Genomic DNA, 14,680 nt, shown 5'->3' on the forward strand with positions numbered 1-14,680 from the left:
CATTTACCTACAGCGCACCCTGCCCATAAGGCTAGCTAGGGCCTACCTTAGGGGTGACTGATATGTAGTAAAAGGTGAGTCACAGATGTGGCAACCACTATATGTGCCACGTCACAGCAGCAGTAAACTGCGCGCACAGGCCCTGCAATGGCAGAGGCCTGTGACAGGTGTGAAAGACTACTTTGGTGGGTGGCACAAGCAGCGCTGCAAGCCCACCAGTAGCATTCAAATTACTGGCCCTGGGTATATGAAATACCGCATTACGAGGGACTGATAGGTAAATTAAATACACCAAACTGGTATAGACCAATCTTACCACGTTTGCCATAGAGAGCACATGTACTTTAAACTTTACAGCAGTGATAACGTGCTCAGAGTCCTTAAACCACCAACACCAGGTCAGAAAACATACTAAGAGGAAGGCAAAAAGTTCAGGGATGACCCTGCAAAAAGGGCCAAGTCCAACAAACAAACAGTGGCGGCCTGACTAAGGTCTCTGCTTGGACCATGGATGCTTTTAGTTATTAATAAACAAGCATTTCCGGGTTTAGGCAGAGGAGCACTTGCTGTCATTGCGAGGTATCTACACGCTGAAACCTCAGACCAGCTGCTTCCTGATCCCTCTGCAAGGAGGGATGTCCAACTTGTGACCAAGACAGGGACCTACATACTTTGCCTTCAGATAACAGGGGTTTGATAATACATAATCTTGGCCGAACATGGATATATACCCTAGGTACTTAGGTTAGTACAGTAGGAGTACGCTGCCTAAAGATTGTTTTATATGTTTGCATATATGCATTGTTTTAGCAAGATGGGGGAACTGTTCATTCTGTTCACTGTCCTTATGCTGATCATTACACTTATCTGCTTCTGTCTATTATTCATCACAGCTCATATATTCTATACAAGAATCACAATGGTTCAATAAATATTGAAAACGCCCCTTTGTGTATTCTTCGTATATTTCTCCAAAAAAAGAGCATGAGTGACTGAGAAAAAGGGTTCTAGATCTGTTACAATGACTCCTGGGGGAGTCCGGTTTGTCAATTCAATTGTCTTTATTTCGATATATTTCATCATAAAAGACATCATAAAACACTTTCATCTTCTAATTACAACATTTACCATAAAAAAGAAAAATATTTAAAAACGTAATTTAACCATAAATACCCAAACACATCTCCTACCAGTGCAAAATTACACATTTACACTGGGATGCTAAATGGTTAATTGATTAATATACATAAAACAGGATTAAATTGGCATATATAGACGTCCCAAGAAATACATTACTGTTTAAAACATCAATTGATCAACAAACAAGTAGCAGTTGGGTGCCTAGCTCTAATAACCCAAGTCCAGCCCAAAAATTTAGCAACAGCTATGACTCTGGGACTGATGTTATCGTCCTCAGCAGCCATAAAGCCTCCTGTCCCACCCGTGTTCTCAGATTTTTACAAATTGGTTTTAACCATGTTCTCCGGGGGGCAAGGTATGCGGGATAGACAAAAAAGACATGGTCAATAGACTCTATCTGATCACTACACCACAGGCAGGTGGCCATCGACTGACCGCCCCATTTCTTTGTAAAAGATCCTAATGGCAACGCCCCGACTCTGAACTGGTGGTACAGCTTCCTATCAATACTCTTGGTGATAACATCCCAGTAGATTTCAAACCAGGGGTCGAGCTTGTGATTCAGGAACCTACCAGTCAGGGAAACTGAATCAGACTGGGCAATAAGCCGATTCCTTTGGGCCGCCCAGTATAGATCTTTAAAAGCCCTTTTAGAAGGGAATACATTACTACCGGGGTCCAACCACAGCTGACTTAGGCCCATGTTCTCTAGTATGGATTTAACAGTCTTAAACGACGGGAGACTACCAGAACCCACTATAGATCTACCATCTTGAATTTCCTTCGCAAAGGATGCGAGTTCTGGGGTTGACCAAATCCTCCTCCACAGGGCATTAGTCCTAAAACGTGCTACTTCATCAATCGGTTGACAGCCTAGGTCCATTAACAAGGGTTTCATAGGAGTAGATTGGGACAAACCAACCAGACAGCGGAAACATGTACTTTGTACTCTAACTAGGGGGGACAAATCCGAGTAACCCCAAAGGTCCGCACCGTACAATATTGCCGAACTTATTTTAGCATTGTATATTTTAAGTGCAGGACCAATTATTTTTGTTATTGAGGTTCTCTGTTCCTTGATAAGACACCCAGTCAGATGGGCAAACTTCAGAGAAAGTACATCAATCTGAGCTTTCCATCTAACCCTGTTTTCAAGGAAATCCCCCAGGTAGGTCATCACTTCCACCTGCTCTAACCCAGTACTATTCATACTAACATAACCCACCAGCGGCCTATTTTTCGTTAGCACCATAAATTTGGTTTTGCTCACGTTAACCTGAAGATCGTTAGTCTTTCAGAATTCCTCAAATTTATTCAGCGCTATTTGTAGCCCCTTTTGGGGTTTGGAGAGGATAAGGGTATCGTCTGCAAAAATGAGGAGTGGGATCTTTGTGCCACCTAGAGCAGGAACATCAGTCGGTGTGTCCGCAAAAAACTGCACAACTCCGTTGATAAATAATAAAAACACGGTCGGAGCTAGTACACACCCCTGGCGGACACCGCGAGTAACCGGAAATCTCTGGGTAACCTGCCCTTGCCTGCCCCATCTAACTTGTGCAAAATTTGCCTTGTGCAGTCATATAACCAGATCCAGGAGATCACTAGGCATACCCATACTCCCCATAGCTTCCCATAACTTGGCTCTAGGGACAAGATTGAATGCAGACTTTAAGTCTACAAACACAGCATAGATTGTTCCTCCACCCAGGGACACCACCTTCCAGTAAATAAGGATAAATCTGAACACCTGGTCGATTGTGCTGACACCGGATCTAAAACCGGCCTGCATGGGGGATAAAATGTTCTCAGTATCTCTCCAGACCTGGATTTTAGCCAACACCATCCTAGATATAATTTTTTGGATTGCGTCTATCAGACTAATTGGACGGTAATCCCCCTTTTTAAATATAGGAAGAATTTCAGCCCCCAACCAAGAGTCCGGAATCGGAGCCCCATTCGCAAGTATGGTAATGTACGGCACCCACATTCCGGGAGCATGTTTAAATAAGTCGGCCGGAATACAGTCCATGCCTGGGGCCTTACCCGCTTTTGTTAGACTCAGTGCAATCTCTGCATCTTTGGACTCAAATACTACGGGGGGGGCACCGCGACCTTGGCAATGCAGCAGTTATTACCGATACACCACTAACCACTATTTCAGGACCCCTAAACTGGGACTCGAAATGTTCTACCCAGTCCTCCTCGGCGACATGATTAGAGGGGGTTTGCAGTTCAAGGCTCCTCCCCCACTTGACAATCTGCCAGAACTTGATCTGGTTAGTAGACAAACTTGCCTCATATAAGTCCAGCCAATAAAGATCCTCCCATTCCCTCTTTGTCTCTCTCTGGATCTTTTTATACTAAAGCCTTGCCTTCCTAATATCTGCACTAACACGGGTTTTTAATGCAGTAATCAGGACACTATGTGCCTGCCGGCACTGTTTGTTATAACATTTGTGTCCTGGTTTCACGGCCGAGATATCCACGGGCTTGTTTTTTTTGGAGAAAAGGGCTTTCAGAGAACTAAAGAGCTGTTCATGTAGTACACTTATATGCACCAGATTATCCAAGGGATCAACCAATGCCTGCATGTCATGTAGAGTATTTAAAACTAAGTGGGAGATCTTGTCCAAAACTGCGTGGTCTTCCACTATCCTAGTCCATCTCACCCTCCGCCTATCGTTTGTTAAAATGGCCTCTGCTGTAGCACACTCGGTAACTCTAGTACGTACTGGATTACTTTCAAGCTTCAAGCTGAGGGCTAGAGGGTTATGGTCACTCTCCGGACGGGAAAGAACAGACATGTCCACCAAAGAGGACCAACACTCTACTTTTATGAGGATATAGTCAATTTGACTCGTTCTTACACCGTTGTCGAATGTGGCCCTACCAATTTTATCAGAGAGTGATCGACCATTTACTGCTCTCAGCCCCCATTCAAGAAAGAATCCTAACCAGTGTAGCGCAGCCTCAGTCCCATTTTTAATAGGTTTTAGTTCAAGGGGTGGGACATTCCAGAGCTTATCTTCTTCTATAGCAAAGTCCTCCCCGCCCCCCACATAGGGCTCAAAAGTACAATTAAGGTCCCCGGCTACAATTACAATCTTGTCCCTCCCTATCGAACTAAGTAGGGAATCAAGCTCTTTTAGAATGATCACCGGACTCCGCCCTCCAGGTAAACCACGGGCATAAACATTAACAATAAAGATTTCTCGGTGGTTAGGTCTGGTGAGCATTATCCTAACAATATCTGGGTTATACACAGTCATCTCAGTGGGCTTGTATTTAACTGACTGCCTTACCCAAATAGTTAGGCCTCCTGACGATCTACCCTTAGTGGCCCTTATGGCGGGTTTATGAAAATTAAGATATCCTAAACGGTATATAGGGTCTGTAGCCCAGGTCTCCTGGAACAGTGGGATATCTTGAATGTCCACAAATTCAACCCACTCATCAATTGCTACCCTGCTTTTCAACCCTGCAATATTCCACGAGACTATTTTAAGGGGGGGCTTCCTGGCTAGCCAACTGAGGTGAAACTACATTAGAATCTAGTGAACTCTCAACCACCAGCAGAGATTCTTCACCTGGCAACTCTACAGTGCTACCACCAGCAGAGACTTTCTCCCCCTGAAAACCCATCTCTAGTTGTGGGCTAACGGGTTGCCTGGACAAGACATTTCCACCGGAGACATTGGGGAGTCAATCCACACCCTCTAAATCTGTGAGAGGATCGAACCTATTAAACACGGGAAAAAGATGCGCCACCCGATTGGAAGGAATTGCACCATAGGGTCCTCCCCGGCGATGATTAGGATGGCGAATTTGAGGGCCATATTTTATACATGGATAAAAATAGTCAAGGCCCAAAGATTGGATATCGCCTTCTCTTCCAAACCTGGGTGCTCTTCTGATGTGATCTACCACCCAGGGATCCCTGAAATTCACTACAATGCAATCCCACTCTAAATCCTTGGGGTTGTGGCCCACCCAGTTCACCCTTCTAACTCCCAAAATCTCTGTATTTGAGGAAGGAGGAAGAGTTCTATTCCGGTTTAACCAGTAGACAACCTTATTTTTCAACTCCCTATGAGACTCTAATTTCTCCCCCCCTATTGCTCGTACACCCACCAATATAATCGTATATGGCGCAGACTCTGGGGGAAGATTTATACAAGGGAGACATTCTTTGCGGACCTCCTTTTCCTGCAAAGATTGCCCAATAGTCTTTCTACCAGCTTTCAATACACTTGATGCAGGCTGCAGCCTAGGCACCGCCTCCATCACCCTCCCCCCGGTCCTGGTCGTATCAGAAACATTTTTACCTACTGGCTGTTTCTTCAGGCACGATTGTTCCGGCTGGCTGTTAGACTTTACGCCAGAGACCTGAAGGGCCACCCTAGAATTATTACCAGATCCCGGACCCTTTTTAATAACATCTGGGACCTTGGTACTGATCATACTTCTTGCCAAATCAGCCAATGTAAGTGAGTTATCTGTGACCTGTTTCTCAATCTGGTCTAATTTGGAGTTAATCATTCTGGTTCTCTCTAAAAGTGGTAACATCAAAGATTTCACCAATATTTCAATTTTGGCCAGAAATCCTCCATCATCAATAACACAGAGGGGGGAATGGTGGATAGCTTCTGTTGGAGCCCTAAGTGGGCTAGGGGGCTGGACAACAACTGGTGGTGGTGCCAAAATACTGGTTTTCTTTTGTATTTTAGCCCGACCACCCTTCAGAGGACCACCCCTTCTTTTCTTGTTGTTAGGCTTATTCTTAACTAATGTCCCCGGGTTCTGGGTTGACAAGGATGAACTATGAACCAAGGGAGAGTTAGATACTCCTGAATTACTACTACTGGAGACCGGACTGGAAGGAGATACATTTACAATAGAACAGCCCACATCATCAACAATGTCCATAAGCAGGGGGCTAATATCACAACCTGGTTGGATTATAGGTACAGGGGAGACCACAGTCCCAACTCGTCCTAAGGACGAACGCTTCCCCGTTATTAAGTCTAGGGACAAGCGTTTCTCAGCGAAGGCAATCTCCTTTTCAATGATTGTGGTAGCCCTTTTAAAAAATTGGTCCAGGGTACCAGTAACCACCCCACCTGAAGAGGAAAGAGTTACATGTCTATCCTTCCCAGACCGTAAAGACATGGTACTTCTTCCTTAGTGCTTTAACACAAGTATAAAAGTCAAACGAAATCAAATAGGATACTTAGCTAGAGTGGAAGAATACAGAAGTTCATGGGGAGGATGCAAGGGAAAGAGGGGGGGCCCGGCCCAACCTTGAACGGCCTTAGACGGCCCACACTTGTCCCGGGCTTCTCCCGGCGCGCGTGCCGCGCAGCGGGAATACTACATCAATTAAATACACACAGGCAGGGGCGTGAAGAGGCAGGGGCGTGAAGAGGCAGGGGCGGGAAGAGACACAGCTGCGCTGGTAACGGGGCTGCTGGTCCTCGCAGTCCCGTCACGCTGCACTTCACCCCAGAGCAAAGTCCACGAACAGCAACCTCCCTAATAGGATGCAGGAATCCAAAAGTCTCCAACAAAAGTCATGCAGTAACTACCAACGGCACCCAGGTTGTCATGTTCTGTGGCTACCCAACCCATTTGCTACCTGTCTAGGTTCAGGGTGGCTTATGGTGGCACTGTGAGCTAGCTGGCCTACAGGACAACATGTCCTGAGGGGGTGCACAGAATAGGTCTGGCACCATCCCAAATGTTTTATTGCCCAACAAACGTGCAGTTCCTACTGGAAAGTGTAAACTACACAATAGAAGGGAGAGCCTCTGTGCACCTCAGAACTTTCTTTGAAGTCTTCCCCACTTCAAAGGCACCACTGGGTAGAAGTACTGAACCTGTGGCACTACCAAATTTATACACTTCTGGACCTGTGACCACTTTGCCAGGAAGAACAGTGTCTGCTGCGCTGCTCAATGACCACCACACTGGTGGAACTGCTGTTTGCTGAACTCTGCCTTGCTGTGTTGCTCTGCTGCATACAGCTCTCTCTCTGCCTGAGTGAGAAGAAATGGTCATGCATCACTTGAACCCAGAGTGACTACAAGGGCTTGCTGTTTTGCCTCCTGTTGCCTAAGTCTCAGGGACACAAAAGAGTTCGAACCCTCCAGTTCCAACCCTTGGGCTCATCTGCTTGTGAGTCTGCCTTGACAAGTGGTGCCACCCCAGTCTTGGACCCTTGGTAGGAGACATAGGGTACTGCTACAATTAAACCAACACATCCTCTGCTGTGAGATCAGAGTCAAAGCATCACTGCTGTTGCGGGAACAGGACCGGTGCATTGCACTCTGAACCACCGCATCACACTCGGAACTAGCAGTTCAGAACCAACGCATCGCTTCCACTGCTTGGAGAAACCCGGAGCATCGACTTTGGAACCACCGCACTTCGAAATCGACACTTCATTCATGGGCCAAACACATCACAGCAGTTGCACAGAGAGATTCTGCGCAACACCTCAACTGAGTGGGAATCACTGACTCTTCTGGCTGCTGCAAATAGGATCAAGGTACTTTTGCTCAGGGACCTGCGGGGGTCCTCTATCGGGCCGCACTCCATTGCAGTCGGCCTGAACTCTTGACTTTGTCCCAGTCCATCACAACCAATTAACTCTTTGGACACCTCTTTTTTCTAAGCATTACATTTATTCTTCAAAAATTAATATCTCAACTTCTACCAGATTGTTTTTTGTCACTTTGGTCTTGTTTTATTTAAAAAACTATTTAATTTGCTAACCTGGCGTGAAGACTTTTTGTGGTGTTTTCAATGCGTGTGTTAATATATGAAGTGTTACATAAATACTTCACACATTGGCTCTTAAGTTAAGCCTGACTGCACTGTGCCAAGCTACCAGAGGTGAGCACAGGATAATTTAGGTTGTGTTTTGACCTACCGAGACAAGGTTTATGGTTCCTGCTTAGTCAGGGTGCATATCTCTGCCAACCAGAAACCCCAATATCTAACAAAAATCTTATCTGATTCCATTCCCATTGTTTGCAGTCTAGCGGTCAGATCATGATACATTGCCTGTATCACTGTAATTAGGTGGGTCTAGCCCCTTTCGCCCAAGTGTCTCCCATAAATAATCCCATGCCACCCAGTCAAAGGTTTTCTCAGCCAATGGGTGCGTCTCTTATATACGGCCCTCCTGGGCCAAGTACTGGTCAATATTCATACGTCCAGAAGATTTAAACTCCACAGAGGAACCAGTCAGGGATGCCCCCTGTCGCCGTTATTGTTTGCCCTGACCCTGGAACCTCTTGCCCACTGGATCCGCACCGACGCCTCCATCATAGGCCTCCGCTGGAACGACGAAGTGACCGACAAAATTTTCCTCTACGCAGACGATATCCTAATTTATGTAGCTTCCCCTAAATCTTCTATCAATAGTTTGTTCCACGTCTTGACTAACTTCGGGAAATACTCAGGATACTCGATCAATTGGACTAAATCGGCTTTATACATGCTACATGCCCCCCCCCCCCTTGCTGCCCCGTGGGTTCTCCATCCCAGTGGCCCAAGAGGGCTTCAAATATTTAGGTATATTCGTCACTCCAGATCCCACTCTATTTCGTGAGCGGAATCTAATCGCCCCGTTGCGTAGACTACACAGCAACGTGGCACACTGACGATCCCTACCACTCTCCCTCGCAGGTAGAGCAGCCCTGTTCAAAATGTTAGCACTCGTGCACTTTCTGTATGCCCTCCAAAACTGCCCCTTTCCGACTCCCGACTCCTACTTTAGGTCGGTGGAGAGCGATCTCCGCCTTCTCCTGTGGGATGGAGGGGCTGCCAGTATTGCCCTACAAAAGCTGACAATGAGCTGGTATGACGAAGGCATTGCACTCCCCAACTTGCGCCTTTATTACTGGTCATTACAACTGGTGGCTACTAACCACTGGATACACGGCTCACCCAATGATCCAGCCTTCCATCTTGACAAATACCAAACTGGACGGGAGGGATATTTCGGGGCCCTATACAGTAGGCCCAAAAAAATAGGTACATTGGCCCCATGGCACACACAGTTGCAGTATGGCATCAAGCCACTACACGCCTAGGATGGTCAAACAGACTCACTAAAGCCACCCCGCTGTGGGCATCACAACAACTTGGTTCCCTCTGCTTTCAGCTGGGCTTCGACAAGTGGGACACAATCGGCATCTCAACAATAGGAGACCTAATACACAGGGCAAACTGTTATCCTTTGCAGACTTACAGACCAAATACGCACTCACACAGACTGAGGCCTTCCGCTACCTCCAGATCAAACATTCCCTCCTCTCCGCCATCCCTGATCTCTCCTCCTTGCCGGAATCCTCCCCCCTAGAGGATAGATTGCTTTCAGAACCCCTCCCGACAAATGCCATTTCCTCCACATACCGTAAGCTTTGCAATAACCTCCCAAATACATTTCAGTCCCTACGAGACAAATGGCATACGGACCTAGGCGACCTGGAAGAAGACGAGTGGCGGGCGGCCTTGATGTCCCCCAGGGAGGTGGCGATTAATCACAGACTCAGACTGATCCAACTGAAGATCCTACACAGGACCTACATGCCTGCGATCGGGAGGAGGGAGGATGATAGGTGCCTAAGGGGATGCGGACAAACTGGTACCTTCTACCATATATTATGGGAATGTTGAGAAATACAGCGCTTTTGGGAGGTGGTTGTCCGCAAAATGAGAGACTCACTGGGGAAAACCCGTTCCTCTGTCGCCAAAAGAAATTGTTCTCAACATCTGGGGTGCCACAGACCTGAACGATCTAGAGTCACAGTGGGCTGCCTTGAGTTTCCTAATTGCTAAGCGTTCAATTGCAATGAAATGGGGTGCTGCCGATAGACCTCTGGTGGTGGGCTGGATGGCTGAACTGGACAGGTGTATGTTGGCTGAAAAAACTGTCTACAAACATCGTGGCTGTCCTGCGAAGTGGGAAAAAAAGTGGGGCCACTGGAACATCTATTGGGGTGAACTTTGTGAATCCCCCACGGTGGAACTGGCCATGAGCCGGACTAGACTGCTGGACAGAATTGTGCAATGATTCACTATGTTGTAAATGTATCTTGACTTTGCTTGACCATATCGCTTGTGCTAAGATTTTGACTCTGCAATGATTTCAATAAAAATGTATGTTAAAAAAAAAAAAAGAAGTTTTCTCAGCGTCGAGCAGGATCATAGCCATTGGATCACCTGTTACTTCTGGTATATCAAATAGTGTAATCACTCCCTTAATATGATCATTGGCCCAATGTCCAGGAATAAACCCATGCTGCCAGGACGAGACCAATTTGGCTATGACTCTGCCCAGAGGTGTCGTGAGAGTCGTAGATCTTTGCGTCGATATAGATCAGCAAGATTTGTCTATATGATCTAGGATTCGAGGGGGGCATCCCCTTCTTCCTAACGACAACAATATTGGTGGATACCCAGGATGCTGAGACTAGGCCCCACCCGCTGTAATTTGAGGAAAGTATTAACAATGTCCTTAGTTAGTTCTGAATTAGATACACAGTAAAATCCTAAGAGTATCTTTATCTGGCCCGCTGCTTTTCCTGCAGCCAGTGACTTGAGGGCTAACTTTAGTTCTTCACGGGTAATCAGTAGTTCTAAAGCCTCCTCTTTTTCCTCTTCTAGCTTCCTCCCACACATTACAACTAAGTATTCATTAAGCTTATCTAGTGAAGGGACTATCTCTTCTTGCTAGAGGTCATCATAATAGTCTCTAAAGACTAATAATAGCCTCTTGGGATCTAGTGCTGACCAACCATCCGTCCTTGTCTATTATGCTATCAATACCCCTGCCTACCTTTTTCAGTTGTTTGCACAGAGCTTGACTGATGGCACTACTGCAGAGTTCAGATTTCTACCTGAAGGTAAGGGCAAAAATGCCTGTTCTGGTAAGGCTTTGGTGTGAGCTCCCGTGTTTACAAATATCGCGCTGGTGAGACGTCTTCTTTCATTGTTTACATACTGCGTCAGTTCGCCAAGCTTTGCACGCAGACCACCCCCCGTTCTCGCCTGTTGCCTGCTAGTGTTCATAGAGCGTTACGTATAAATGCAAATATACGAATATATACTCCATTGTCACTATAAAACCTATATGGAACGTATTTAATTGTGTAAATGTTGTTCTATACGTACGAACGATGATATTCCAACCTTACAGAAATCCATGACACTGTTGTACGTAGAAAGAAGATATTCTGTTTTGTAGTCACTGCTCCATGTTCCAGTTCGAAATGCTTTGTGGGATGAGCGGGGGGAGGTTATAGACATGTAAAGGAAGGAGAGATTTGAAGGAATTATGTGACAGTTTAAAGGGAGGGGACAGGAGTCATTTTGGGGAAGGTCGTGGGGGGTGTGTCTGAAGGAAAGAGGCGGGAGAAGTTTATAGAGAAGGGTTAATGTGGGATATAAGTGCTACATGGGAGATTTGAAAGCCCTTTGAGGCTGTATTTATATTTATAAAATTTCAGATAGGTTGGGTCGGGGAGGATGACACGTTTTAAAAGGGAGCGTGGTCTGGAAAGCTTGACAGAGACTTGAGGGAAGAAGTTCTGAGGCAATTCGATAGGGGTAATTAGGGCGAAAGGTATCCGAGGGCGGGTTGAGAGATATTGTTCTCTGGGGCAGTTGGTGAATGGATAATGCCTGTGCTCTCCCGCTCCGAGGTCGGGCTTGGCAGCCCTGCATTGTGTGTGTTTGTAAAAGGAGGCGGAATGCAAGGTTTTGTTCCATGCCTTCTTTTTGTGCCCGCTTGTGCTGGCTTGGCAGCGCTGCCTAGGATATGCCTGGGAGGACTGGGGCAGGCCTGTCAAGAGTGTTTAAAGTAACTTTTTGCCATTTCCCGGGACTGAGACGAGCTCGGCGATGTAACTTTGTAGCTGTGCGTGTCCTTGAAAACAAGTGGAATTATGTGTTTGTGTACGCAGGGTAGAGGCCGTGTAGCTCTCGAAGGCGCCAGGAAAGACGCAGAGGCAGTATGAGGAAGGGATCGCAAGCGTAAAGTGTTTGTAGGGCAAACCCCCTGTAGTGCTCGGAGGCGCCCAGGAAAGACGCAGAGGCTCTAAGAGGAAACGTCACAACGGGGCTGCAAACGGGCGTCGGTAATGGGTAATAAGCCCAGGAGTAGGAAATAAAAACTTCAGGAAAAGCATAGCGGATGTAGCATTGCAGCTAGCAAGTCGAGTGTTTTCAAGCCGAGTGTCCCTAGAGAGATTGCAACACAGCAACAGCATTTGAGGAGCAGGGCTACTGTAAACAAGCACGGTAGGCTTTAACTTTCGTCCAGAAACAAGCTCTCGGCATTGCTGTGGGGGGTGGGGGGATGAGGGGGCGGGGGAGCAGCAGCTTTTGAAGTATGATGCCGAAGCACAGACAAATGGTGGTGCGCGATGTGCACGCGGTGGGGTCAGGGGCGGGGGAGCGGCAGAGCGGCAGCCTTTGAAGTCTGATGCCGAGGCACAGACAAATGGTGGTGTGTTATGTGGCTGGCATGCACGCGCATAGATCACATGAACTGTATGCGATCCGCAGCAGTTTTGGTAGACTGTTCTTTTCCGCTTACTATAATCTCGCCGGAGCAATGTGCAAGCGCATTGACTCAGCGAGACCTAAAAAAGGTTGCAAACTAATAATATAGCGGGGAGGACAGGCTGTCAAATCACCAAATGTTCACACAGGTGCCTCATTAATCTGGACATGGATTGTGACATGTTAAGCCATGTAAAGAATTACAATGTAAAAGAGGGAAACTACTGGTTAAGATAATTGTATATTTGTCTTTTGTTGTGTGCATATAAATCTGCCAATCAAGCAAATGATAGCTGCTCAGCCAGCGCGTGTGTAAAAACAGTTTTTTACATTCCTTTTACAACTGCTTTACAGGGCAGGTCTGAAAGTATTTATTTACTAAACAAAAATTCGGAGTCAACATCATAAATACACCTGGTGAAGGCTTGGTAAAAGCCGGTGGGGTGCGGGAGCTGAGCAACTAAAAAAAATGACACAAGCGCGGCGCCAAAGCAGAAGCTGTGCAAACTTCTTTCCACTTTGGACAGGTGCAGCCAGGCAGCAGCAAATACTTCCCTCTTGTACTGCTCTTCCCATGCTGGTTTTATGCCGTGCAAGTCCCACTGATGTGTCAACAGATGATGTATGACACTCTCATCCTCTCTGTACCATTTGGCACTCCTGTTGCTCCCACCCACACAGGATTGGTTAGAAGAGGCAAAGACCAAAGCGAGAGAGGAGGTATTCTCCATAGAGCCCATGATGGCGTCTCAACTAGAAGGGTATAGGACTAAGGTTTTCTTGCAGCAGCCATTTTTGGGGCATGTGTCCCAACATTGGGTAAGGGCTGGAAATGCTCTGCACACACAACCTAGTGTGGACTCTTCTAAAACCCACCTATAGCTGCTCTTCCAGTAACAGGGCCAGACAGCAGCATGCACCCTGGGCATTTTGGGCACGGCAGCCTCAGGCAGACTCTTGGTCACACACAGCCTGCCTGCAGCCAGGCCTGGGCAGAAGAACTCTGACCTACAGTTTACTGCAATACGACGGCCACTGAGGCAGCTGATCGCGCTGCTACTGCTAAAAAAGCAAACAATTATTTTGAATTATTATTACCCCACTCGTTGGCTGCAGCAATAAGGAGGCAACGGGGCCTTCGTGATTAAGAGGCTGGGCACACTCCCACTACCTCTGAAATTTCGGGTCACTGAGTTTTTATCACTTATTACCAGCACCTCGACACCAACAGAGACCAGCCGAGGCCCAGGGATGGCGCTGCAGCAGGCATCGATGGGCTCTGTGGGCCAGTGGCCTTGGAGGATGAGGACTTCCCGGAGGCCGAAACTCCGGCCTTTACATAAACCGAAAGCAACCAGAGAGAGAGAAACACTAGAGGGCTCTGGTCACGCGGCACAGGCTGCAATCGCCGTCTGCATCTCGGAGAGGCTTCTGTTCTGCTGGGTACCTGTGGTGAGTTAATTTACCTTCGTGTAGTAGGAGGGCTGGCGCAGAAATAAGATCTGCTTTAGGAATTAAGCTAGTGACCACAGAGCCTAGAGTCTACATGTGTCGCTATTTGCAATAACCACACCCCGTACTTACTTTGGCCGCGATGAGTCAGTCGAGTCCGGATTTAAAGCTGTGGTGGGTATAGCTCCATAATTGCAGACAGCGACTCTGCTCTGCAAGGCTGGCAGCAGCAGGTAGGCTCAGGCCGTTAGCCATTGAAATTCGGGTTTGCCGCTCGGCCTGCCTCCAGTGATAATCCAGGCTGTCCTGACTCCTGTGAGTCCCAGTCAGTCATTTGAACTTTGAATTTCAATCTTTATTTCGGCCGGTTTGACCATCAAAGATATACAATAAGAACACATTAAAAACATTATAAAATCATCAGAGATAAACAACAAATGCATATTGTACAGGGTAGAATCGTTCCACCGTAAAAATTAGGTACTACTAGAGTGAAAACAGATAAAAGACCAAA

Source organism: Lissotriton helveticus, chromosome 8 (assembly GCF_964261635.1).
Source record: "Lissotriton helveticus chromosome 8, aLisHel1.1, whole genome shotgun sequence".
Lineage (NCBI taxonomy): Eukaryota > Metazoa > Chordata > Amphibia > Caudata > Salamandridae > Lissotriton > Lissotriton helveticus.